Below are 23442 nucleotides of genomic sequence, written 5' to 3' on the forward strand. Positions count from 1 at the left end.
AATTAGCATGTTGTTAGCATGATTCTAGCATGAATTAGCATGTTACTAGCATGATTTTAGCATGAATTAGCATGTTACTAGCATGATTCTAGCATAAATTAGCATGTTGTTAGCATGATTCTAGCATGAATTAGCATGTTACTAGCATTATTCTAGCATGAATTAGCATGTTGTTAGCATGATTCTAGCATGAATTAGCATGTTACTAGCATGATTCTAGCATGAATTAGCATGTTACTAGCATTATTCTAGCATGAATTAGCATGTTACTAGCATTATTCTAGCATGAATTAGCATGTTACTAGCATGATTCTAGCATGAATTAGCATGTTGTTAGCATGATTCTAGCATGAATTAGCATGTTACTAGCATGATTCTAGCATGAATTAGCATGTTGTTAGCATGATTCTAGCATGAATTAGCATGTTACTAGCATGATTTTAGCATGAATTAGCATGTTACTAGCATGATTCTAGCATAAATTAGCATGTTACTAGCATTATTCTAGCATGAATTAGCATGTTACTAGCATGATTCTAGCATGAATTAGCATGTTGTTAGCATGATTCTAGCATGAATTAGCATGTTACTAGCATGATTCTAGCATGAATTAGCATGTTGTTAGCATGATTCTAGCATAAATTAGCATGTTACTAGCATGATTCTAGCATGAATTAGCATGTTGTTAGCATGATTCTAACATCAATTTGAATGTTACTAGCATGATTCTAGTATAAATTAGCATGTGATTAGCATGATTCTAGCATGAATTAGCATGTGACCAGCATGATTCTAGCATGAATTAGCATGTAACTAGCATGTTTCTAGCATGAATTAGCATATTGTTAGCATGATAGATAGATAGATAGATAGATAGATAGATAGATAGATAGATAGATAGATAGATAGATAGATAGATAGATAGATAGATAGATAGATAGATAGAAAGAGGTAGATAGATAGATAGATAGATAGATAGATAGATAGATAGATAGATAGATAGATAGATAGATAGATAGATAGATAGATAGATAGAAAGAGGTAGATAGATAGATAGATAGATAGATAGATAGATAGATAGATAGATAGATAGATAGATAGATAGAAAGAGGTTGATAGATAGATAGATAGATAGATAGATAGATAGATAGATAGATAGATAGATAGATAGATAGATAGATAGATAGATAGATAGATAGATAGATAGAAAGAGGTTGATAGATAGATAGATAGATAGATAGATAGATAGATAGATAGATAGATAGATAGATAGATAGATAGATAGATAGATAGATAGATAGATAGATAGATAGATAGATAGATAGATAGAAAGAGGTAGATAGATAGATAGATAGATAGATAGATAGATAGATAGATAGATAGATAGATAGATAGATAGATAGATAGATAGATAGATAGATAGATAGAAAGAGGTTGATAGATAGATAGATAGATAGATAGATAGATAGATAGATAGATAGATAGATAGATAGATAGATAGATAGATAGATAGATAGATAGATAGATAGAAAGAGGTTGATAGATAGATAGATAGATAGATAGATAGATAGATAGATAGATAGATAGATAGATAGATAGATAGATAGATAGATAGATAGATAGATAGAAAGAGGTAGATAGATAGATAGATAGATAGATAGATAGATAGATAGATAGATAGATAGATAGATAGATAGATAGATAGATAGATAGAAAGATGTAGATAAATAGATAGATAGATAGATAGATAGATAGATAGATAGATAGATAGATAGATAGATAGATAGATAGATAGATAGATAGATAGATAGATAGATAGATAGATGGTGTGCGAGCATGAGTCAAACAAGCCAACCCCCGCCTCTCTACGATGTTCTGATGCTGAGATATAGCTGCTGTTATATCGTTGCTAGGTTAGTCTGTTTTGTTGCTATGGAGTTGATTGACAGCTTAGACTGATGATGTATCAAAGCTTCTTGCCAGTATGAACAGTTAAAAACAACCCCCATGTCTCTATCACACTGCAGCATGACAATATCAGTCTGAACCTCTTTAATGGCAGTCTATGGGACAGTTGCTAGGGTGCAGTATCTGGTTGTTAGGGTGTGGCTAAAAAGTTAAAAGGCCATCAGTGATTGGCTGCTGGCTAGACTGAGTTAAATGAGCTCAGCCATTAGTCTGTAGGACAGTTTGATGCAGAGTTATGAGCTCACAAAGTTTGATCCAATGTAAAGTCAATGAGAGTCTTTTGCAATGGAAGTCTATGGGACGGTTTCTAGGGTCCAAAAGTGGTTGCTAGGGCGTGGCCAGAAAGTTTAAAGGTGATCAGTCATTGGCAGTTTGATAGTCTGAGTTAAATGAGCCCAGTTAGAAGTCTGTGTGACATTCTGATGCGGAGTTATTAGGTCACAAAGTTTGATCCAATGTTACGTCTATGGGATTTTTCCGACGGTCCCGGGACGTTTTTCGGGAAACCGAAAGTCGGATCAGTCGGAAAGGATATAGCAACTCGAGTCAGAATAGTTCGGAGGTCTGACCCGAGTTTGATGGTCATAGCTTGAAAGGTCTAGGTGGAGATAGAGTTTAATTTTTAGTCTCAGAAGAAGAATAATAATATTAATAATAAAAATAATAATAAGTTTAATAGGATAACAGTAGTCTGGCTTGCTACACAAGCCAGCCTAATAATAATAAGTTTAATAGGATAACAGTAGTCTGGCTTGCTACACAAGCCAGCCTAATTAATAATAATAAGTTTAATAGGATAACAGTAGTCTGGCTTGCTACACAAGCCAGCCTAATGATCAAAGCATCCCACATTCGTTTTCACCATGCATGTAGACTTTCCAGTTGACCCAGCAGCACCTCCCACGATTTGCTAAACCCATCCTCATGCACCATTTGGAATCGAGAAAAGCCTTTTGTCTTTTTGCATTTCTGTACTTTTACCCACGCACTAAATCAGCAATATGGAGCGCTTCACGGATTTGCGTGTCATCCTTTCGCAGGGGCCATGCTAATCTTCTCTGTATCGATCCAATTTTAGTATATGTGCCACCGTAGCGAGCACGGACGAGTGGACAGGCTCAGGGCATATGTACGCCTCGAGTCCCAGCAATGTTCCTCCAAGGTGGTGGGACCTGGAGAGCCATGTTCCCACTTGTATGCCGTGCACTACAGAGCTTTGGCCCTGTCAGTGCTAGGCACACTGATTGATGCAGTAGGTCACCAAGTTTATGGACGGGGGGAAATTAGAGTGTCAGGATAGCCTATGGCAAAGTCCCACTAAAGCAAGGGCTTTGGAAGTGCATTGGTTGCACAACAAAGCAAACGATCAAAGCATCTCACATTCGTTTTCACCATGCATGTAGACTTTCCAGTTGACCCAGCAGCACCTCCCACGATTTGCTAAACCCATCCTCATGCACCATTTGGAATCGTGAAAAGCCTTTTGTCTTTTTTCATTTCTGTACTTTTACCCACGCACTAAAACAGCAATATGGAGCGCTTCACGGATTTGCGTGTCATCCTTTCGCAGGGGCCATGCTAATCTTCTCTGTATCGATCCAATTTTAGTATATGTGCCACCGTAGCAAGCACAGACCAGCGGTCAGGCTCAGGGCATATGTACGCCTCGAGTCCCAGCAATGTTCCTTCAAGGTGGTGGGACCCGAAGAGCCATGTTCCCACTTGTATGCCGTGCACTACAGAGCTTTGGCCCTGTCAGTGCTAGGCACACTGATTGATGCAGTAGGTCACCAAGTTTATGGACAGGGGGAAATTAGAGTGTCAGGATAGCCTATGGCAAAGTCCCACTAAAGCAAGGGCTTTGGAAGTGCATTAGCACAACAAAACAAACGATCAAAGCATCCCACATTCGTTTTCACCATGCATGTAGACTTTCCAGTTGACCCAGCAGCACCTCCCACGATTTGCTAAACCCATCCTCATGCACCATTTGGAATCGTGAAAAGCCTTTTGTCTTTTTTCATTTCTGTACTTTTACCCACGCACTAAAACAACAATATGGAGCGCTTCACGGATTTGCGTGTCACCCTTTCGCAGGGGCCATGCTAATCTTCTCTGTATCGATCCAATTTTAGTATATGTGCCACCGTAGCGAGCACGGACGAGTGGACAGGCTCAGGGCATATGTACGCCTCGAGTCCCAGCAATGTTCCTCCAAGGTGGTGGGACCTGGAGAGCCATGTTCCCACTTGTATGCCGTGCACTACAGAGCTTTGGCCCTGTCAGTGCTAGGCACACTGATTGATGCAGTAGGTCACCAAGTTTATGGACGGGGGGAATTTAGAGTGTCAGGATAGCCTATGGCAATCCCACTAAAGCAAGGGCTTTGGAAGTGCATTAGCACAACAAAACATATGATCAAAGCATCCCACATTCGTTGTCACCATGCATGTAGACTTTCCAGTTGACCCAGCAGCACCTCCCACGATTTGCTAAACCCATCGTCATGCACAATTTGGAAACGTGAAAAGCCTTTTGTCTTTTTTCATTTCTGTACTTTTACCCACGCACTAAAAAAGCAATATGGAGCGCTTCACGGATTTGCGTGTCATCCTTTCGCAGGGGCCATGCTAATCTTCTCTGTATCGATCCAATTTTAGTATATGTGCCACCGTAGCGAGCACAGATCAGCAGTCAGGCTCAGGGCATATGTACGCCTTGAGTCCCAGCAATGTTCCTCCAAGGTGGTGGGACCTGGAGAGCCATGTTCCCACTTGTATGCCGTGCACTACAGAGCTTTGGCCCTGTCAGTGCTAGGCACACAGATTGATGCAGTAGGTCACCAAGTTTATGGACAGGGGGAAATTAGAGTGTCAGGATAGCCTATGGCAAAGTCCCACTAAAGCAAGGGCTTTGGAAGTGCATTGGTTGCACAACAAAGCAAACGATCAAAGCATCCCACATTCGTTTTCACCATGCATGTAGACTTTCCAGTTGACCCAGCAGCACCTCCCACGATTTGCTAAACCCATCCTCATGCACCATTTGGAATCGTGAAAAGCCTTTTGTCTTTTTGCATTTCTGTACTTTTACCCACGCACTAAAAAAGCAATATGGAGCGCTTCACGGATTTGCGTGTCATCCTTTCGCAGGGGCCATGCTAATCTTCTCTGTATCGATCCAATTTTAGTATATGTGCCACCGTAGCGAGCACAGATCAGCAGTCAGGCTCAGGGCATATGTACGCCTCGAGTCCCAGCAATGTTCCTCCAAGGTGGTGGGACCTGGAGAGCCATATTCCCACTTGTATGCCGTGCACTACAGAGCTTTGGCCCTGTCAGTGCTAGGCACACTGATTGATGCAGTAGGTCACCAAGTTTATGGACAGGGGGAAATTAGAGTGTCAGGATAGCCTATGGCAAAGTCCCAGTAAAGCAAGGGCTTTGAAAGTGCATTGGTTGCACAACAAAACAAATGATCTAAGCATCCCACATTCGTTTTCACCATGCATGTAGACTTTCCAGTTGACCCAGCAGCACCTCCCACGATTTGCTAAACCCATCCTCATGCACCATTTGGAATCGTGAAAAGCCTTTTGTCTTTTTGCATTTCTGTACTTTTACCCACGCACTAAATCAGCAATATGGAGCGCTTCATGGATTTGCGTGTCATCCTTTCGCAGGGGCCATGCTAATCTTCTCTGTATCGATCCAATTTTAGTATATGTGCCACCGTAGCGAGCACAGACGAGTAGACAGGCTCAGGGCATATGTACGCCTCGAGTCCCAGCAATGTTCCTCCAAGGTGGTGGGACCTGGAGAGCCATGTTCCCACTTGTATGCCGTGCACTACAGAGCTTTGGCCCTGTCAGTGCTAGGCACACTGATTGATGCAGTAGGTCACCAAGTTTATGGACGGGGGGAAATTAGAGTGTCAGGATAGCCTATGGCAAAGTCCCAGTAAAGCAAGGGCTTTGGAAGTGCATTGGTTGCACAACAAAGCAAACGATCAAAGCATCTCACATTCGTTTTCACCATGCATGTAGACTTTCCAGTTGACCCAGCAGCACCTCCCACGATTTGCTAAACCCATCCTCATGCACCATTTGGAATCGTGAAAAGCCTTTTGTCTTTTTTCATTTCTGTACTTTTACCCACGCACTAAAACAGCAATATGGAGCGCTTCACGGATTTGCGTGTCATCCTTTCGCAGGGGCCATGCTAATCTTCTCTGTATCGATCCAATTTTAGTATATGTGCCACCGTAGCAAGCACAGACCAGCGGTCAGGCTCAGGGCATATGTACGCCTCGAGTCCCAGCAATGTTCCTTCAAGGTGGTGGGACCCGAAGAGCCATGTTCCCACTTGTATGCCGTGCACTACAGAGCTTTGGCCCTGTCAGTGCTAGGCACACTGATTGATGCAGTAGGTCACCAAGTTTATGGACAGGGGGAAATTAGAGTGTCAGGATAGCCTATGGCAAAGTCCCACTAAAGCAAGGGCTTTGGAAGTGCATTATCACAACAAAACAAACGATCAAAGCATCCCACATTCGTTTTCACCATGCATGTAGACTTTCCAGTTGACCCAGCAGCACCTCCCACGATTTGCTAAACCCATCCTCATGCACCATTTGGAATCGTGAAAAGCCTTTTGTCTTTTTGCATTTCTGTACTTTTACCCACGCACTAAAACAGCAATATGGAGCGCTTCACGGATTTGCGTGTCATCCTTTCGCAGGGGCCATGCTAATCTTCTCTGTATCGATCCAATTTTAGTATATGTGCCACCGTAGCGAGCACAGATCAGCAGTCAGGCTCAGGGCATATGTACGCCTCGAGTCCCAGCAATGTTCCTCCAAGGTGGTGGGACCTGGAGAGCCATGTTCCCACTTGTATGCCGTGCACTACAGAGCTTTGGCCCTGTCAGTGCTAGGCACACTGATTGATGCAGTAGGTCACCAAGTTTATGGACAGGGGGAAATTAGAGTGTCAGGATAGCCTATGGCAAAGTCCCAGTAAAGCAAGGGCTTTGGAAGTGCATTGGTTGCACAACAAAACAAATGATCAAAGCATACCACATTCGTTTTCACCATGCATGTAGACTTTCCAGTTGACCGAGCAGCACCTCCCACGATTTGCTAAACCCATCCTCATGCACCATTTGGAATCGTGAAAAGCCTTTTGTCTTTTTGCATTTCTGTACTTTTACCCACGCACTAAAACAGCAATATGGAGCGCTTCACGGATTTGCGTGTCATCCTTTCGCAGGGGCCATGCTAATCTTCTCTGTATCGATCCAATTTTAGTATATGTGCCACCGTAGCAAGCACAGACCAGCGGTCAGGCTCAGGGCATATGTACGCCTCGAGTCCCAGCAATGTTCCTTCAAGGTGGTGGGACCCGAAGAGCCATGTTCCCACTTGTATGCCGTGCACTACAGAGCTTTGGCCCTGTCAGTGCTAGGCACACTGATTGATGCAGTAGGTCACCAAGTTTATGGACAGGGGGAAATTAGAGTGTCAGGATAGCCTATGGCAAAGTCCCACTAAAGCAAGGGCTTTGGAAGTGCATTAGCACAACAAAACAAACGATCAAAGCATCCCACATTCGTTTTCACCATGCATGTAGACTTTCCAGTTGACCCAGCAGCACCTCCCACGATTTGCTAAACCCATCCTCATGCACCATTTGGAATCGTAAAAAAGCCTTTTGTCTTTTTTCATTTCTGTACTTTTACCCACGCACTAAAACAGCAATATGGAGCGCTTCACGGATTTGCGTGTCATCCTTTCGCAGGGGCCATGCTAATCTTCTCTGTATCGATCCAATTTTAGTATATGTGCCACCGTAGCGAGCACAGATCAGCAGTCAGGCTCAGGGCATATGTACGCCTCGAGTCCCAGCAATGTTCCTCCAAGGTGGTGGGACCTGGAGAGCCATGTTCCCACTTGTATGCCGTGCACTACAGAGCTTTGGCCCTGTCAGTGCTAGGCACACTGATTGATGCAGTAGGTCACCAAGTTTATGGACAGGGGGAAATTAGAGTGTCAGGATAGCCTATGGCAAAGTCCCAGTAAAGCAAGGGCTTTGAAAGTGCATTGGTTGCACAACAAAACAAATGATCAAAGCATCCCACATTCGTTTTCACCATGCATGTAGACTTTCCAGTTGACCCAGCAGCACCTCCCACGATTTGCTAAACCCATCCTCATGCACCATTTGGAATCGTGAAAAGCCTTTTGTCTTTTTGCATTTCTGTACTTTTACCCACGCACTAAAACAGCAATATGGAGCGCTTCACGGATTTGCGTGTCATCCTTTCGCAGGGGCCATGCTAATCTTCTCTGTATCGATCCAATTTTAGTATATGTGCCACCGTAGCGAGCACGGACGAGTGGACAGGCTCAGGGCATATGTACGCCTCGAGTCCCAGCAATGTTCCTCCAAGGTGGTGGGACCTGGAGAGCCATGTTCCCACTTGTATGCCGTGCACTACAGAGCTTTGGCCCTGTCAGTGCTAGGCACACTGATTGATGCAGTAGGTCACCAAGTTTATGGACGGGGGGAATTTAGAGTGTCAGGATAGCCTATGGCAATCCCACTAAAGCAAGGGCTTTGGAAGTGCATTAGCACAACAAAACATATGATCAAAGCATCCCACATTCGTTGTCACCATGCATGTAGACTTTCCAGTTGACCCAGCAGCACCTCCCACGATTTGCTAAACCCATCCTCATGCACCATTTGGAAACGTGAAAAGCCTTTTGTCTTTTTTCATTTCTGTACTTTTACCCACGCATTAAAAAAGCAATATGGAGCGCTTCACGGATTTGCGTGTCATCCTTTCTCAGGGGCCATGCTAATCTTCTCTGTATCGATCCAATTTTAGTATATGTGCCACCGTAGCGAGCACGGACGAGTGGACAGGCTCAGGGCATATGTACGCCTCGAGTCCCAGCAATGTTCCTCCAAGGTGGTGGGACCTGGAGAGCCATGTTCCCACTTGTATGCCGTGCACTACAGAGCTTTGGCCCTGTCAGTGCTAGGCACACTGATTGATGCAGTAGGTCACCAAGTTTATGGACAGGGGGAAATTAGAGTGTCAGGATAGCCTATGGCAAAGTCCCAGTAAAGCAAGGGCTTTGGAAGTGCATTGGTTGCACAACAAAGCAAACGATCAAAGCATCCCACATTCGTTTTCACCATGCATGTAGACTTTCCAGTTGACCCAGCAGCACCTCCCACGATTTGCTAAACCCATCCTCATGCACCATTTGGAATCGTGAAAAGCCTTTTGTCTTTTTTCATTTCTGTACTTTTACCCACGCACTAAAACAGCAATATGGAGCGCTTCACGGATTTGCGTGTCATCCTTTCGCAGGGGCCATGCTAATCTTCTCTGTATCGATCCAATTTTAGTATATGTGCCACCGTAGCAAGCACAGACCAGTGGTCAGGCTCAGGGCATATGTACGCCTCGAGTCCCAGCAATGTTCCTCCAAGGTGGTGGGACCCGAAGAGCCATGTTCCCACTTGTATGCCGTGCACTACAGAGCTTTGGCCCTGTCAGTGCTAGGCACACAGATTGATGCAGTAGGTCACCAAGTTTATGGACAGGGGGAAATTAGAGTGTCAGGATAGCCTATGGCAAAGTCCCACTAAAGCAAGGGCTTTGGAAGTGCATTAGCACAACAAAACAAACGATCAAAGCATCCCACATTCGTTTTCACCATGCATGTAGACTTTCCAGTTGACCCAGCAGCACCTCCCACGATTTGCTAAACCCATCCTCATGCACCATTTGGAATCGTGAAAAGCCTTTTGTCTTTTTTCATTTCTGTACTTTTACCCACGCACTAAAACAGCAATATGGAGCGCTTCACGGATTTGCGTGTCATCCTTTCGCAGGGGCCATGCTAATCTTCTCTGTATCGATCCAATTTTAGTATATGTGCCACCGTAGCGAGCACAGATCAGCAGTCAGGCTCAGGGCATATGTACGCCTCGAGTCCCAGCAATGTTCCTCCAAGGTGGTGGGACCTGGAGAGCCATGTTCCCACTTGTATGCCGTGCACTACAGAGCTTTGGCCCTGTCAGTGCTAGGCACACTGATTGATGCAGTAGGTCACCAAGTTTATGGACAGGGGGAAATTAGAGTGTCAGGATAGCCTATGGCAAAGTCCCAGTAAAGCAAGGGCTTTGAAAGTGCATTGGTTGCACAACAAAACAAATGATCAAAGCATCCCACATTCGTTTTCACCATGCATGTAGACTTTCCAGTTGACCCAGCAGCACCTCCCACGATTTGCTAAACCCATCCTCATGCACCATTTGGAATCGTGAAAAGCCTTTTGTCTTTTTGCATTTCTGTACTTTTACCCACGCACTAAAACAACAATATGGAGCGCTTCACGGATTTGCGTGTCATCCTTTCGCAGGGGCCATGCTAATCTTCTCTGTATCGATCCAATTTTAGTATATGTGCCACCGTAGCGAGCACGGACGAGTGGACAGGCTCAGGGCATATGTACGCCTCGAGTCCCAGCAATGTTCCTCCAAGGTGGTGGGACCTGGAGAGCCATGTTCCCACTTGTATGCCGTGCACTACAGAGCTTTGGCCCTGTCAGTGCTAGGCACACTGATTGATGCAGTAGGTCACCAAGTTTATGGACGGGGGGAATTTAGAGTGTCAGGATAGCCTATGGCAATCCCACTAAAGCAAGGGCTTTGGAAGTGCATTAGCACAACAAAACATATGATCAAAGCATCCCACATTCGTTGTCACCATGCATGTAGACTTTCCAGTTGACCCAGCAGCACCTCCCACGATTTGCTAAACCCATCGTCATGCACCATTTGGAAACGTGAAAAGCCTTTTGTCTTTTTTCATTTCTGTACTTTTACCCACGCACTAAAAAAGCAATATGGAGCGCTTCACGGATTTGCGTGTCATCCTTTCGCAGGGGCCATGCTAATCTTCTCTGTATCGATCCAATTTTAGTATATGTGCCACCGTAGCGAGCACAGATCAGCAGTCAGGCTCAGGGCATATGTACGCCTTGAGTCCCAGCAATGTTCCTCCAAGGTGGTGGGACCTGGAGAGCCATGTTCCCACTTGTATGCCGTGCACTACAGAGCTTTGGCCCTGTCAGTGCTAGGCACACTGATTGATGCAGTAGGTCACCAAGTTTATGGACAGGGGGAAATTAGAGTGTCAGGATAGCCTATGGCAAAGTCCCAGTAAAGCAAGGGCTTTGAAAGTGCATTGGTTGCACAACAAAACAAATGATCAAAGCGTCCCACATTCGTTTTCACCATGCATGTAGACTTTCCAGTTGACCCAGCAGCACCTCCCACGATTTGCTAAACCCATCCTCATGCACCATTTGGAATCGAGAAAAGCCTTTTGTCTTTTTGCATTTCTGTACTTTTACCCACGCACTAAATCAGCAATATGGAGCGCTTCACGGATTTGCGTGTCATCCTTTCGCAGGGGCCATGCTAATCTTCTCTGTATCGATCCAATTTTAGTATATGTGCCACCGTAGCGAGCACGGACGAGTGGACAGGCTCAGGGCATATGTACGCCTCGAGTCCCAGCAATGTTCCTCCAAGGTGGTGGGACCTGGAGAGCCATGTTCCCACTTGTATGCCGTGCACTACAGAGCTTTGGCCCTGTCAGTGCTAGGCACACTGATTGATGCAGTAGGTCACCAAGTTTATGGACGGGGGGAAATTAGAGTGTCAGGATAGCCTATGGCAAAGTCCCAGTAAAGCAAGGGCTTTGGAAGTGCATTGGTTGCACAACAAAGCAAACGATCAAAGCATCTCACATTCGTTTTCACCATGCATGTAGACTTTCCAGTTGACCCAGCAGCACCTCCCACGATTTGCTAAACCCATCCTCATGCACCATTTGGAATCGTGAAAAGCCTTTTGTCTTTTTTCATTTCTGTACTTTTACCCACGCACTAAAACAGCAATATGGAGCGCTTCACGGATTTGCGTGTCATCCTTTCGCAGGGGCCATGCTAATCTTCTCTGTATCGATCCAATTTTAGTATATGTGCCACCGTAGCAAGCACAGACCAGCGGTCAGGCTCAGGGCATATGTACGCCTCGAGTCCCAGCAATGTTCCTTCAAGGTGGTGGGACCCGAAGAGCCATGTTCCCACTTGTATGCCGTGCACTACAGAGCTTTGGCCCTGTCAGTGCTAGGCACACTGATTGATGCAGTAGGTCACCAAGTTTATGGACAGGGGGAAATTAGAGTGTCAGGATAGCCTATGGCAAAGTCCCACTAAAGCAAGGGCTTTGGAAGTGCATTAGCACAACAAAACAAACGATCAATGCATCCCACATTCGTTTTCACCATGCATGTAGACTTTCCAGTTGACCCAGCAGCACCTCCCACGATTTGCTAAACCCATCCTCATGCACCATTTGGAATCGTGAAAAGCCTTTTGTCTTTTTTCATTTCTGTACTTTTACCCACGCACTAAAACAGCAATATGGAGCGCTTCACGGATTTGCGTGTCATCCTTTCGCAGGGGCCATGCTAATCTTCTCTGTATCGATCCAATTTTAGTATATGTGCCACCGTAGCGAGCACAGATCAGCAGTCAGGCTCAGGGCATATGTACGCCTCGAGTCCCAGCAATGTTCCTCCAAGGTGGTGGGACCTGGAGAGCCATGTTCCCACTTGTATGCCGTGCACTACAGAGCTTTGGCCCTGTCAGTGCTAGGCACACTGATTGATGCAGTAGGTCACCAAGTTTATGGACAGGGGGAAATTAGAGTGTCAGGATAGCCTATGGCAAAGTCCCAGTAAAGCAAGGGCTTTGAAAGTGCATTGGTTGCACAACAAAACAAATGATCAAAGCATCCCACATTCGTTTTCACCATGCATGTAGACTTTCCAGTTGACCCAGCAGCACCTCCCACGATTTGCTAAACCCATCCTCATGCACCATTTGGAATCGTGAAAAGCCTTTTGTCTTTTTGCATTTCTGTACTTTTACCCACGCACTAAAACAACAATATGGAGCGCTTCACGGATTTGCGTGTCATCCTTTCGCAGGGGCCATGCTAATCTTCTCTGTATCGATCCAATTTTAGTATATGTGCCACCGTAGCGAGCACGGACGAGTGGACAGGCTCAGGGCATATGTACGCCTCGAGTCCCAGCAATGTTCCTCCAAGGTGGTGGGACCTGGAGAGCCATATTCCCACTTGTACGCCGTGCACTACAGAGCTTTGGCCCTGTCAGTGCTAGGCACACTGATTGATGCAGTAGGTCACCAAGTTTATGGACAGGGGGAAATTAGAGTGTCAGGATAGCCTATGGCAAAGTCCCAGTAAAGCAAGGGCTTTGGAAGTGCATTGGTTGCACAACAAAGCAAACGATCAAAGCATCCCACATTCGTTTTCACCATGCATGTAGACTTTCCAGTTGACCCAGCAGCACCTCCCACGATTTGCTAAACCCATCCTCATGCACCATTTGGAATCGTGAAAAGCCTTTTGTCTTTTTGCATTTCTGTACTTTTACCCACGCACTAAAAAAGCAATATGGAGCGCTTCACGGATTTGCGTGTCATCCTTTCGCAGGGGCCATGCTAATCTTCTCTGTATCGATCCAATTTTAGTATATGTGCCACCGTAGCGAGCACAGATCAGCAGTCAGGCTCAGGGCATATGTACGCCTCGAGTCCCAGCAATGTTCCTCCAAGGTGGTGGGACCTGGAGAGCCATGTTCCCACTTGTATGCCGTGCACTACAGAGCTTTGGCCCTGTCAGTGCTAGGCACACTGATTGATGCAGTAGGTCACCAAGTTTATGGACGGGGGGAAATTAGAGTGTCAGGATAGCCTATGGCAAAGTCCCAGTAAAGCAAGGGCTTTGGAAGTGCATTGGTTGCACAACAAAGCAAACGATCAAAGCATCTCACATTCGTTTTCACCATGCATGTAGACTTTCCAGTTGACCCAGCAGCACCTCCCACGATTTGCTAAACCCATCCTCATGCACCATTTGGAATCGTGAAAAGCCTTTTGTCTTTTTTCATTTCTGTACTTTTACCCACGCACTAAAACAGCAATATGGAGCGCTTCACGGATTTGCGTGTCATCCTTTCGCAGGGGCCATGCTAATCTTCTCTGTATCGATCCAATTTTAGTATATGTGCCACCGTAGAAAGCACAGACCAGCAGTCAGGCTCAGGGCATATGTACGCCTCGAGTCCCAGCAATGTTCCTTCAAGGTGGTGGGACCCGAAGAGCCATGTTCCCACTTGTATGCCGTGCACTACAGAGCTTTGGCCCTGTCAGTGCTAGGCACACTGATTGATGCAGTAGGTCACCAAGTTTATGGACAGGGGGAAATTAGAGTGTCAGGATAGCCTATGGCAAAGTCCCACTAAAGCAAGGGCTTTGGAAGTGCATTATCACAACAAAACAAACGATCAAAGCATCCCACATTCGTTTTCACCATGCATGTAGACTTTCCAGTTGACCCAGCAGCACCTCCCACGATTTGCTAAACCCATCCTCATGCACCATTTGGAATCGTGAAAAGCCTTTTGTCTTTTTGCATTTCTGTACTTTTACCCACGCACTAAAACAGCAATATGGAGCGCTTCACGGATTTGCGTGTCATCCTTTCGCAGGGGCCATGCTAATCTTCTCTGTATCGATCCAATTTTAGTATATGTGCCACCGTAGCGAGCACAGATCAGCAGTCAGGCTCAGGGCATATGTACGCCTCGAGTCCCAGCAATGTTCCTCCAAGGTGGTGGGACCTGGAGAGCCATGTTCCCACTTGTATGCCGTGCACTACAGAGCTTTGGCCCTGTCAGTGCTAGGCACACTGATTGATGCAGTAGGTCACCAAGTTTATGGACAGGGGGAAATTAGAGTGTCAGGATAGCCTATGGCAAAGTCCCAGTAAAGCAAGGGCTTTGGAAGTGCATTGATTGCACAACAAAACAAATGATCAAAGCATACCACATTCGTTTTCACCATGCATGTAGACTTTCCAGTTGACCGAGCAGCACCTCCCACGATTTGCTAAACCCATCCTCATGCACCATTTGGAATCGTGAAAAGCCTTTTGTCTTTTTGCATTTCTGTACTTTTACCCACGCACTAAAACAGCAATATGGAGCGCTTCACGGATTTGCGTGTCATCCTTTCGCAGGGGCCATGCTAATCTTCTCTGTATCGATCCAATTTTAGTATATGTGCCACCGTAGCGAGCACGGACGAGTAGACAGGCTCAGGGCATATGTACGCCTCGAGTCCCAGCAATGTTCCTCCAAGGTGGTGGGACCTGGAGAGCCATGTTCCCACTTGTATGCCGTGCACTACAGAGCTTTGGCCCTGTCAGTGCTAGGCACACTGATTGATGCAGTAGGTCACCAAGTGTATGGACGGGGGGAAATTAGAGTGTCAGGATAGCCTATGGCAAAGTCCCAGTAAAGCAAGGGCTTTGGAAGTGCATTGGTTGCACAACAAAGCAAACGATCAAAGCATCTCACATTCGTTTTCACCATGCATGTAGACTTTCCAGTTGACCCAGCAGCACCTCCCACGATTTGCTAAACCCATCCTCATGCACCATTTGGAATCGTGAAAAGCCTTTTGTCTTTTTTCATTTCTGTACTTTTACCCACGCACTAAAACAGCAATATGGAGCGCTTCACGGATTTGCGTGTCATCCTTTCGCAGGGGCCATGCTAATCTTCTCTGTATCGATCCAATTTTAGTATATGTGCCACCGTAGCAAGCACAGACCAGCAGTCAGGCTCAGGGCATATGTACGCCTCGAGTCCCAGCAATGTTCCTTCAAGGTGGTGGGACCCGAAGAGCCATGTTCCCACTTGTATGCCGTGCACTACAGAGCTTTGGCCCTGTCAGTGCTAGGCACACTGATTGATGCAGTAGGTCACCAAGTTTATGGACAGGGGGAAATTAGAGTGTCAGGATAGCCTATGGCAAAGTCCCACTAAAGCAAGGGCTTTGGAAGTGCATTATCACAACAAAACAAACGATCAAAGCATCCCACATTCGTTTTCACCATGCATGTAGACTTTCCAGTTGACCCAGCAGCACCTCCCACGATTTGCTAAACCCATCCTCATGCACCATTTGGAATCGTGAAAAGCCTTTTGTCTTTTTGCATTTCTGTACTTTTACCCACGCACTAAAACAGCAATATGGAGCGCTTCACGGATTTGCGTGTCATCCTTTCGCAGGGGCCATGCTAATCTTCTCTGTATCGATCCAATTTTAGTATATGTGCCACCGTAGCGAGCACAGATCAGCAGTCAGGCTCAGGGCATATGTACGCCTCGAGTCCCAGCAATGTTCCTCCAAGGTGGTGGGACCTGGAGAGCCATGTTCCCACTTGTATGCCGTGCACTACAGAGCTTTGGCCCTGTCAGTGCTAGGCACACTGATTGATGCAGTAGGTCACCAAGTTTATGGACAGGGGGAAATTAGAGTGTCAGGATAGCCTATGGCAAAGTCCCAGTAAAGCAAGGGCTTTGGAAGTGCATTGGTTGCACAACAAAACAAATGATCAAAGCATACCACATTCGTTTTCACCATGCATGTAGACTTTCCAGTTGACCGAGCAGCACCTCCCACGATTTGCTAAACCCATCCTCATGCACCATTTGGAATCGTGAAAAGCCTTTTGTCTTTTTGCATTTCTGTACTTTTACCCACGCACTAAAACAGCAATATGGAGCGCTTCACGGATTTGCGTGTCATCCTTTCGCAGGGGCCATGCTAATCTTCTCTGTATCGATCCAATTTTAGTATATGTGCCACCGTAGCGAGCACGGACGAGTAGACAGGCTCAGGGCATATGTACGCCTCGAGTCCCAGCAATGTTCCTCCAAGGTGGTGGGACCTGGAGAGCCATGTTCCCACTTGTATGCCGTGCACTACAGAGCTTTGGCCCTGTCAGTGCTAGGCACACTGATTGATGCAGTAGGTCACCAAGTTTATGGACGGGGGGAAATTAGAGTGTCAGGATAGCCTATGGCAAAGTCCCAGTAAAGCAAGGGCTTTGGAAGTGCATTGGTTGCACAACAAAGCAAACGATCAAAGCATCTCACATTCGTTTTCACCATGCATGTAGACTTTCCAGTTGACCCAGCAGCACCTCCCACGATTTGCTAAACCCATCCTCATGCACCATTTGGAATCGTGAAAAGCCTTTTGTCTTTTTTCATTTCTGTACTTTTACCCACGCACTAAAACAGCAATATGGAGCGCTTCACGGATTTGCGTGTCATCCTTTCGCAGGGGCCATGCTAATCTTCTCTGTATCGATCCAATTTTAGTATATGTGCCACCGTAGCAAGCACAGACCAGCGATCAGGCTCAGGGCATATGTACGCCTCGAGTCCCAGCAATGTTCCTTCAAGGTGGTGGGACCCGAAGAGCCATGTTCCCACTTGTATGCCGTGCACTACAGAGCTTTGGCCCTGTCAGTGCTAGGCACACTGATTGATGCAGTAGGTCACCAAGTTTATGGACAGGGGGAAATTAGAGTGTCAGGATAGCCTATGGCAAAGTCCCACTAAAGCAAGGGCTTTGGAAGTGCATTATCACAACAAAACAAACGATCAAAGCATCCAACATTCGTTTTCACCATGCATGTAGACTTTCCAGTTGACCCAGCAGCACCTCCCACGATTTGCTAAACCCATCCTCATGCACCATTTGGAATCGTGAAAAGCCTTTTGTCTTTTTGCATTTCTGTACTTTTACCCACGCACTAAAACAGCAATATGGAGCGCTTCACGGATTTGCGTGTCATCCTTTCGCAGGGGCCATGCTAATCTTCTCTGTATCGATCCAATTTTAGTATATGTGCCACCGTAGCGAGCACAGATCAGCAGTCAGGCTCAGGGCATATGTACGCCTCGAGTCCCAGCAATGTTCCTCCAAGGTGGTGGGACCTGGAGAGCCATGTTCCCACTTGTATGCCGTGCACTACAGAGCTTTGGCCCTGTCAGTGCTAGGCACACTGATTGATGCAGTAGGTCACCAAGTTTATGGACAGGGGGAAATTAGAGTGTCAGGATAGCCTATGGCAAAGTCCCAGTAAAGCAAGGGCTTTGGAAGTGCATTGGTTGCACAACAAAACAAATGATCAAAGCATACCACATTCGTTTTCACCATGCATGTAGACTTTCCAGTTGACCGAGCAGCACCTCCCACGATTTGCTAAACCCATCCTCATGCACCATTTGGAATCGTGAAAAGCCTTTTGTCTTTTTGCATTTCTGTACTTTTACCCACGCACTAAAACAGCAATATGGAGCGCTTCACGGATTTGCGTGTCATCCTTTCGCAGGGGCCATGCTAATCTTCTCTGTATCGATCCAATTTTAGTATATGTGCCACCGTAGCGAGCACGGACGAGTGGACAGGCTCAGGGCATATGTACGCCTCGAGTCCCAGCAATGTTCCTCCAAGGTGGTGGGACCTGGAGAGCCATGTTCCCACTTGTATGCCGTGCACTACAGAGCTTTGGCCCTGTCAGTGCTAGGCACACTGATTGATGCAGTAGGTCACCAAGTTTATGGACAGGGGGAAATTAGAGTGTCAGGATAGCCTATGGCAAAGTCCCAGTAAAGCAAGGGCTTTGGAAGTGCATTGGTTGCACAACAAAGCAAACGATCAAAGCATCCCACATTCGTTTTCACCATGCATGTAGACTTTCCAGTTGACCCAGCAGCACCTCCCACGATTTGCTAAACTCATCCTCATGCACCATTTGGAATCGTGAAAAGCCTTTTGTCTTTTTGCATTTCTGTACTTTTACCCACGCACTAAAACAGCATTATGGAGCACTTCACGGATTTGCGTGTCATCCTTTCGCAGGGGCCATGCTAATCTTCTCTGTATCAATCCAATTTTAGTATATGTGCCACCGTAGCGAGCACAGACCAGTGGTCAGGCTCAGGGAATATTTACGCCTCGAGTCCCAGCAATGTTCCTCCAGGGTGGTGGGAACCGGAGAGCCATGTTCCCACTTGTATGCCGTGCACTACAGAGCTTTGGCCCTGTCAGTGCTAGGCACACTGATTGATGCAGTAGGTCACCAAGTTTATGGACAGGGGGAAATTAGAGTGTCAGGATAGCCTATGGCAAAGTCCCAGTAAAGCAAGGGCTTTGGAAGTGCATTGGTTGCACAACAAAGCAAACGATCAAAGCATCCCACATTCGTTTTCACCATGCATGTAGACTTTCCAGTTGACCCAGCAGCACCTCCCACGATTTGCTAAACCCATCCTCATGCACCATTTGGAATCGTGAAAAGCCTTTTGTCTTTTTTCATTTCTGTACTTTTACCCACGCACTAAAACAGCAATATGGAGCGCTTCACGGATTTGCGTGTCATCTTTTCGCAGGGGCCATGCTAATCTTCTCTGTATCGATCCAATTTTAGTATATGTGCCACCGTAGCAAGCACAGACCAGCGGTCAGGCTCAGGGCATATGTACGCCTCGAGTCCCAGCAATGTTCCTTCAAGGTGGTGGGACCCGAAGAGCCATGTTCCCACTTGTATGCCGTGCACTACAGAGCTTTGGCCCTGTCAGTGCTAGGCACACTGATTGATGCAGTAGGTCACCAAGTTTATGGACAGGGGGAAATTAGAGTGTCAGGATAGCCTATGGCAAAGTCCCAGTAAAGCAAGGGCTTTGAAAGTGCATTGGTTGCACAACAAAACAAATGATCAAAGCATCCCACATTCGTTTTCACCATGCATGTAGACTTTCCAGTTGACCCAGCAGCACCTCCCACGATTTGCTAAACCCATCCTCATGCACCATTTGGAATCGAGAAAAGCCTTTTGTCTTTTTGCATTTCTGTACTTTTACCCACGCACTAAATCAGCAATATGGAGCGCTTCACGGATTTGCGTGTCATCCTTTCGCAGGGGCCATGCTAATCTTCTCTGTATCGATCCAATTTTAGTATATGTGCCACCGTAGCGAGCACGGACGAGTGGACAGGCTCAGGGCATATGTACGCCTCGAGTCCCAGCAATGTTCCTCCAAGGTGGTGGGACCTGGAGAGCCATGTTCCCACTTGTATGCCGTGCACTACAGAGCTTTGGCCCTGTCAGTGCTAGGCACACTGATTGATGCAGTAGGTCACCAAGTTTATGGACGGGGGGAAATTAGAGTGTCAGGATAGCCTATGGCAAAGTCCCAGTAAAGCAAGGGCTTTGGAAGTGCATTGGTTGCACAACAAAGCAAACGATCAAAGCATCTCACATTCGTTTTCACCATGCATGTAGACTTTCCAGTTGACCCAGCAGCACCTCCCACGATTTGCTAAACCCATCCTCATGCACCATTTGGAATCGTGAAAAGCCTTTTGTCTTTTTTCATTTCTGTACTTTTACCCACGCACTAAAACAGCAATATGGAGCGCTTCACGGATTTGCGTGTCATCCTTTCGCAGGGGCCATGCTAATCTTCTCTGTATCGATCCAATTTTAGTATATGTGCCACCGTAGCAAGCACAGACCAGCGGTCAGGATCAGGGCATATGTACGCCTCGAGTCCCAGCAATGTTCCTTCAAGGTGGTGGGACCCGAAGAGCCATGTTCCCACTTGTATGCCGTGCACTACAGAGCTTTGGCCCTGTCAGTGCTAGGCACACTGATTGATGCAGTAGGTCACCAAGTTTATGGACAGGGGGAAATTAGAGTGTCAGGATAGCCTATGGCAAAGTCCCACTAAAGCAAGGGCTTTGGAAGTGCATTAGCACAACAAAACAAACGATCAAAGCATCCCACATTCGTTTTCACCATGCATGTAGACTTTCCAGTTGACCCAGCAGCACCTCCCACGATTTGCTAAACCCATCCTCATGCACCATTTGGAATCGTGAAAAGCCTTTTGTCTTTTTTCATTTCTGTACTTTTACCCACGCACTAAAACAGCAATATGGAGCGCTTCACGGATTTGCGTGTCATCCTTTCGCAGGGGCCATGCTAATCTTCTCTGTATCGATCCAATTTTAGTATATGTGCCACCGTAGCGAGCACAGATCAGCAGTCAGGCTCAGGGCATATGTACGCCTCGAGTCCCAGCAATGTTCCTCCAAGGTGGTGGGACCTGGAGAGCCATGTTCCCACTTGTATGCCGTGCACTACAGAGCTTTGGCCCTGTCAGTGCTAGGCACACTGATTGATGCAGTAGGTCACCAAGTTTATGGACAGGGGGAAATTAGAGTGTCAGGATAGCCTATGGCAAAGTCCCAGTAAAGCAAGGGCTTTGAAAGTGCATTGGTTGCACAACAAAACAAATGATCAAAGCATCCCACATTCGTTTTCACCATGCATGTAGACTTTCCAGTTGACCCAGCAGCACCTCCCACGATTTGCTAAACCCATCCTCATGCACCATTTGGAATCGTGAAAAGCCTTTTGTCTTTTTGCATTTCTGTACTTTTACCCACGCACTAAAACAACAATATGGAGCGCTTCACGGATTTGCGTGTCATCCTTTCGCAGGGGCCATGCTAATCTTCTCTGTATCGATCCAATTTTAGTATATGTGCCACCGTAGCGAGCACGGACGAGTGGACAGGCTCAGGGCATATGTACGCCTCGAGTCCCAGCAATGTTCCTCCAAGGTGGTGGGACCTGGAGAGCCATGTTCCCACTTGTATGCCGTGCACTACAGAGCTTTGGCCCTGTCAGTGCTAGGCACACTGATTGATGCAGTAGGTCACCAAGTTTATGGACGGGGGGAATTTAGAGTGTCAGGATAGCCTATGGCAATCCCACTAAAGCAAGGGCTTTGGAAGTGCATTAGCACAACAAAACATATGATCAAAGCATCCCACATTCGTTGTCACCATGCATGTAGACTTTCCAGTTGACCCAGCAGCACCTCCCACGATTTGCTAAACCCATCGTCATGCACCATTTGGAAACGTGAAAAGCCTTTTGTCTTTTTTCATTTCTGTACTTTTACCCACGCACTAAAAAAGCAATATGGAGCGCTTCACGGATTTGCGTGTCATCCTTTCGCAGGGGCCATGCTAATCTTCTCTGTATCGATCCAATTTTAGTATATGTGCCACCGTAGCGAGCACAGATCAGCAGTCAGGCTCAGGGCATATGTACGCCTTGAGTCCCAGCAATGTTCCTCCAAGGTGGTGGGACCTGGAGAGCCATGTTCCCACTTGTATGCCGTGCACTACAGAGCTTTGGCCCTGTCAGTGCTAGGCACACTGATTGATGCAGTAGGTCACCAAGTTTATGGACAGGGGGAAATTAGAGTGTCAGGATAGCCTATGGCAAAGTCCCAGTAAAGCAAGGGCTTTGAAAGTGCATTGGTTGCACAACAAAACAAATGATCAAAGCATCCCACATTCGTTTTCACCATGCATGTAGACTTTCCAGTTGACCCAGCAGCACCTCCCACGATTTGCTAAACCCATCCTCATGCACCATTTGGAATCGAGAAAAGCCTTTTGTCTTTTTGCATTTCTGTACTTTTACCCACGCACTAAATCAGCAATATGGAGCGCTTCACGGATTTGCGTGTCATCCTTTCGCAGGGGCCATGCTAATCTTCTCTGTATCGATCCAATTTTAGTATATGTGCCACCGTAGCGAGCACGGACGAGTGGACAGGCTCAGGGCATATGTACGCCTCGAGTCCCAGCAATGTTCCTCCAAGGTGGTGGGACCTGGAGAGCCATGTTCCCACTTGTATGCCGTGCACTACAGAGCTTTGGCCCTGTCAGTGCTAGGCACACTGATTGATGCAGTAGGTCACCAAGTTTATGGACGGGGGGAAATTAGAGTGTCAGGATAGCCTATGGCAAAGTCCCACTAAAGCAAGGGCTTTGGAAGTGCATTGGTTGCACAACAAAGCAAACGATCAAAGCATCTCACATTCGTTTTCACCATGCATGTAGACTTTCCAGTTGACCCAGCAGCACCTCCCACGATTTGCTAAACCCATCCTCATGCACCATTTGGAATCGTGAAAAGCCTTTTGTCTTTTTTCATTTCTGTACTTTTACCCACGCACTAAAACAGCAATATGGAGCGCTTCACGGATTTGCGTGTCATCCTTTCGCAGGGGCCATGCTAATCTTCTCTGTATCGATCCAATTTTAGTATATGTGCCACCGTAGCAAGCACAGACCAGCGGTCAGGCTCAGGGCATATGTACGCCTCGAGTCCCAGCAATGTTCCTTCAAGGTGGTGGGACCCGAAGAGCCATGTTCCCACTTGTATGCCGTGCACTACAGAGCTTTGGCCCTGTCAGTGCTAGGCACACTGATTGATGCAGTAGGTCACCAAGTTTATGGACAGGGGGAAATTAGAGTGTCAGGATAGCCTATGGCAAAGTCCCACTAAAGCAAGGGCTTTGGAAGTGCATTAGCACAACAAAACAAACGATCAAAGCATCCCACATT

The 23442-nt window shown here is 46.5% G+C and overlaps 1 protein-coding gene and 39 non-coding genes across 43 annotated transcripts in view; 1 reads left to right on the forward strand and 39 right to left on the reverse strand.

Moving 5' to 3' along the window:
* The window catches only part of zgc:113135, a 283991-nt gene that overhangs the window by 132971 nt on the left and 127578 nt on the right, over nucleotides 1-23442 (forward strand). The gene's annotated exons all lie outside the window — the stretch shown is intronic.
* On the reverse strand, nucleotides 2964-3070 carry LOC141384243 (U6 spliceosomal RNA). The gene has a single exon (XR_012405301.1). It is a non-coding gene; the product is annotated as a U6 spliceosomal RNA (small nuclear RNA).
* Nucleotides 3494-3600, reverse strand: LOC141382006 (U6 spliceosomal RNA). Its single transcript, XR_012402945.1, has one exon. It is a non-coding gene; the product is annotated as a U6 spliceosomal RNA (small nuclear RNA).
* On the reverse strand, nucleotides 4021-4127 carry LOC141382030 (U6 spliceosomal RNA). The gene has a single exon (XR_012402973.1). It is a non-coding gene; the product is annotated as a U6 spliceosomal RNA (small nuclear RNA).
* Nucleotides 4546-4652, reverse strand: LOC141384196 (U6 spliceosomal RNA). Its single transcript, XR_012405252.1, has one exon. It is a non-coding gene; the product is annotated as a U6 spliceosomal RNA (small nuclear RNA).
* Nucleotides 5076-5182, reverse strand: LOC141384198 (U6 spliceosomal RNA). Its single transcript, XR_012405254.1, has one exon. It is a non-coding gene; the product is annotated as a U6 spliceosomal RNA (small nuclear RNA).
* Nucleotides 5606-5712, reverse strand: LOC141382026 (U6 spliceosomal RNA). Its single transcript, XR_012402968.1, has one exon. It is a non-coding gene; the product is annotated as a U6 spliceosomal RNA (small nuclear RNA).
* On the reverse strand, nucleotides 6136-6242 carry LOC141382007 (U6 spliceosomal RNA). The gene has a single exon (XR_012402946.1). It is a non-coding gene; the product is annotated as a U6 spliceosomal RNA (small nuclear RNA).
* On the reverse strand, nucleotides 6663-6769 carry LOC141384244 (U6 spliceosomal RNA). Its single transcript, XR_012405302.1, has one exon. It is a non-coding gene; the product is annotated as a U6 spliceosomal RNA (small nuclear RNA).
* Nucleotides 7193-7299, reverse strand: LOC141382008 (U6 spliceosomal RNA). Its single transcript, XR_012402947.1, has one exon. It is a non-coding gene; the product is annotated as a U6 spliceosomal RNA (small nuclear RNA).
* Nucleotides 7721-7827, reverse strand: LOC141384245 (U6 spliceosomal RNA). The gene has a single exon (XR_012405304.1). It is a non-coding gene; the product is annotated as a U6 spliceosomal RNA (small nuclear RNA).
* On the reverse strand, nucleotides 8251-8357 carry LOC141384247 (U6 spliceosomal RNA). The gene has a single exon (XR_012405306.1). It is a non-coding gene; the product is annotated as a U6 spliceosomal RNA (small nuclear RNA).
* Nucleotides 8776-8882, reverse strand: LOC141382060 (U6 spliceosomal RNA). The gene has a single exon (XR_012403004.1). It is a non-coding gene; the product is annotated as a U6 spliceosomal RNA (small nuclear RNA).
* LOC141382009 (U6 spliceosomal RNA) lies at nucleotides 9306-9412 on the reverse strand. The gene has a single exon (XR_012402948.1). It is a non-coding gene; the product is annotated as a U6 spliceosomal RNA (small nuclear RNA).
* On the reverse strand, nucleotides 9833-9939 carry LOC141384248 (U6 spliceosomal RNA). Its single transcript, XR_012405307.1, has one exon. It is a non-coding gene; the product is annotated as a U6 spliceosomal RNA (small nuclear RNA).
* LOC141384176 (U6 spliceosomal RNA) lies at nucleotides 10363-10469 on the reverse strand. Its single transcript, XR_012405232.1, has one exon. It is a non-coding gene; the product is annotated as a U6 spliceosomal RNA (small nuclear RNA).
* LOC141384199 (U6 spliceosomal RNA) lies at nucleotides 10888-10994 on the reverse strand. The gene has a single exon (XR_012405255.1). It is a non-coding gene; the product is annotated as a U6 spliceosomal RNA (small nuclear RNA).
* On the reverse strand, nucleotides 11418-11524 carry LOC141384249 (U6 spliceosomal RNA). The gene has a single exon (XR_012405308.1). It is a non-coding gene; the product is annotated as a U6 spliceosomal RNA (small nuclear RNA).
* On the reverse strand, nucleotides 11948-12054 carry LOC141382010 (U6 spliceosomal RNA). The gene has a single exon (XR_012402949.1). It is a non-coding gene; the product is annotated as a U6 spliceosomal RNA (small nuclear RNA).
* LOC141384250 (U6 spliceosomal RNA) lies at nucleotides 12475-12581 on the reverse strand. Its single transcript, XR_012405310.1, has one exon. It is a non-coding gene; the product is annotated as a U6 spliceosomal RNA (small nuclear RNA).
* LOC141384177 (U6 spliceosomal RNA) lies at nucleotides 13005-13111 on the reverse strand. The gene has a single exon (XR_012405233.1). It is a non-coding gene; the product is annotated as a U6 spliceosomal RNA (small nuclear RNA).
* LOC141384200 (U6 spliceosomal RNA) lies at nucleotides 13535-13641 on the reverse strand. The gene has a single exon (XR_012405256.1). It is a non-coding gene; the product is annotated as a U6 spliceosomal RNA (small nuclear RNA).
* Nucleotides 14065-14171, reverse strand: LOC141384186 (U6 spliceosomal RNA). Its single transcript, XR_012405242.1, has one exon. It is a non-coding gene; the product is annotated as a U6 spliceosomal RNA (small nuclear RNA).
* Nucleotides 14592-14698, reverse strand: LOC141384251 (U6 spliceosomal RNA). The gene has a single exon (XR_012405311.1). It is a non-coding gene; the product is annotated as a U6 spliceosomal RNA (small nuclear RNA).
* LOC141384252 (U6 spliceosomal RNA) lies at nucleotides 15122-15228 on the reverse strand. The gene has a single exon (XR_012405312.1). It is a non-coding gene; the product is annotated as a U6 spliceosomal RNA (small nuclear RNA).
* On the reverse strand, nucleotides 15652-15758 carry LOC141382011 (U6 spliceosomal RNA). The gene has a single exon (XR_012402950.1). It is a non-coding gene; the product is annotated as a U6 spliceosomal RNA (small nuclear RNA).
* Nucleotides 16179-16285, reverse strand: LOC141384253 (U6 spliceosomal RNA). Its single transcript, XR_012405313.1, has one exon. It is a non-coding gene; the product is annotated as a U6 spliceosomal RNA (small nuclear RNA).
* Nucleotides 16709-16815, reverse strand: LOC141384254 (U6 spliceosomal RNA). The gene has a single exon (XR_012405314.1). It is a non-coding gene; the product is annotated as a U6 spliceosomal RNA (small nuclear RNA).
* On the reverse strand, nucleotides 17239-17345 carry LOC141382012 (U6 spliceosomal RNA). The gene has a single exon (XR_012402951.1). It is a non-coding gene; the product is annotated as a U6 spliceosomal RNA (small nuclear RNA).
* Nucleotides 17766-17872, reverse strand: LOC141384255 (U6 spliceosomal RNA). The gene has a single exon (XR_012405315.1). It is a non-coding gene; the product is annotated as a U6 spliceosomal RNA (small nuclear RNA).
* LOC141384256 (U6 spliceosomal RNA) lies at nucleotides 18296-18402 on the reverse strand. The gene has a single exon (XR_012405316.1). It is a non-coding gene; the product is annotated as a U6 spliceosomal RNA (small nuclear RNA).
* Nucleotides 18826-18932, reverse strand: LOC141382061 (U6 spliceosomal RNA). Its single transcript, XR_012403005.1, has one exon. It is a non-coding gene; the product is annotated as a U6 spliceosomal RNA (small nuclear RNA).
* Nucleotides 19356-19462, reverse strand: LOC141382065 (U6 spliceosomal RNA). The gene has a single exon (XR_012403011.1). It is a non-coding gene; the product is annotated as a U6 spliceosomal RNA (small nuclear RNA).
* On the reverse strand, nucleotides 19886-19992 carry LOC141384258 (U6 spliceosomal RNA). Its single transcript, XR_012405318.1, has one exon. It is a non-coding gene; the product is annotated as a U6 spliceosomal RNA (small nuclear RNA).
* Nucleotides 20416-20522, reverse strand: LOC141382013 (U6 spliceosomal RNA). The gene has a single exon (XR_012402952.1). It is a non-coding gene; the product is annotated as a U6 spliceosomal RNA (small nuclear RNA).
* LOC141384259 (U6 spliceosomal RNA) lies at nucleotides 20943-21049 on the reverse strand. The gene has a single exon (XR_012405319.1). It is a non-coding gene; the product is annotated as a U6 spliceosomal RNA (small nuclear RNA).
* Nucleotides 21473-21579, reverse strand: LOC141384178 (U6 spliceosomal RNA). Its single transcript, XR_012405234.1, has one exon. It is a non-coding gene; the product is annotated as a U6 spliceosomal RNA (small nuclear RNA).
* On the reverse strand, nucleotides 21998-22104 carry LOC141384201 (U6 spliceosomal RNA). The gene has a single exon (XR_012405257.1). It is a non-coding gene; the product is annotated as a U6 spliceosomal RNA (small nuclear RNA).
* Nucleotides 22528-22634, reverse strand: LOC141384260 (U6 spliceosomal RNA). Its single transcript, XR_012405321.1, has one exon. It is a non-coding gene; the product is annotated as a U6 spliceosomal RNA (small nuclear RNA).
* On the reverse strand, nucleotides 23058-23164 carry LOC141382014 (U6 spliceosomal RNA). The gene has a single exon (XR_012402953.1). It is a non-coding gene; the product is annotated as a U6 spliceosomal RNA (small nuclear RNA).

Source organism: Danio rerio, chromosome 4 (assembly GCF_049306965.1).
Source record: "Danio rerio strain Tuebingen ecotype United States chromosome 4, GRCz12tu, whole genome shotgun sequence".
NCBI classification, from domain to species: domain Eukaryota; kingdom Metazoa; phylum Chordata; class Actinopteri; order Cypriniformes; family Danionidae; genus Danio; species Danio rerio.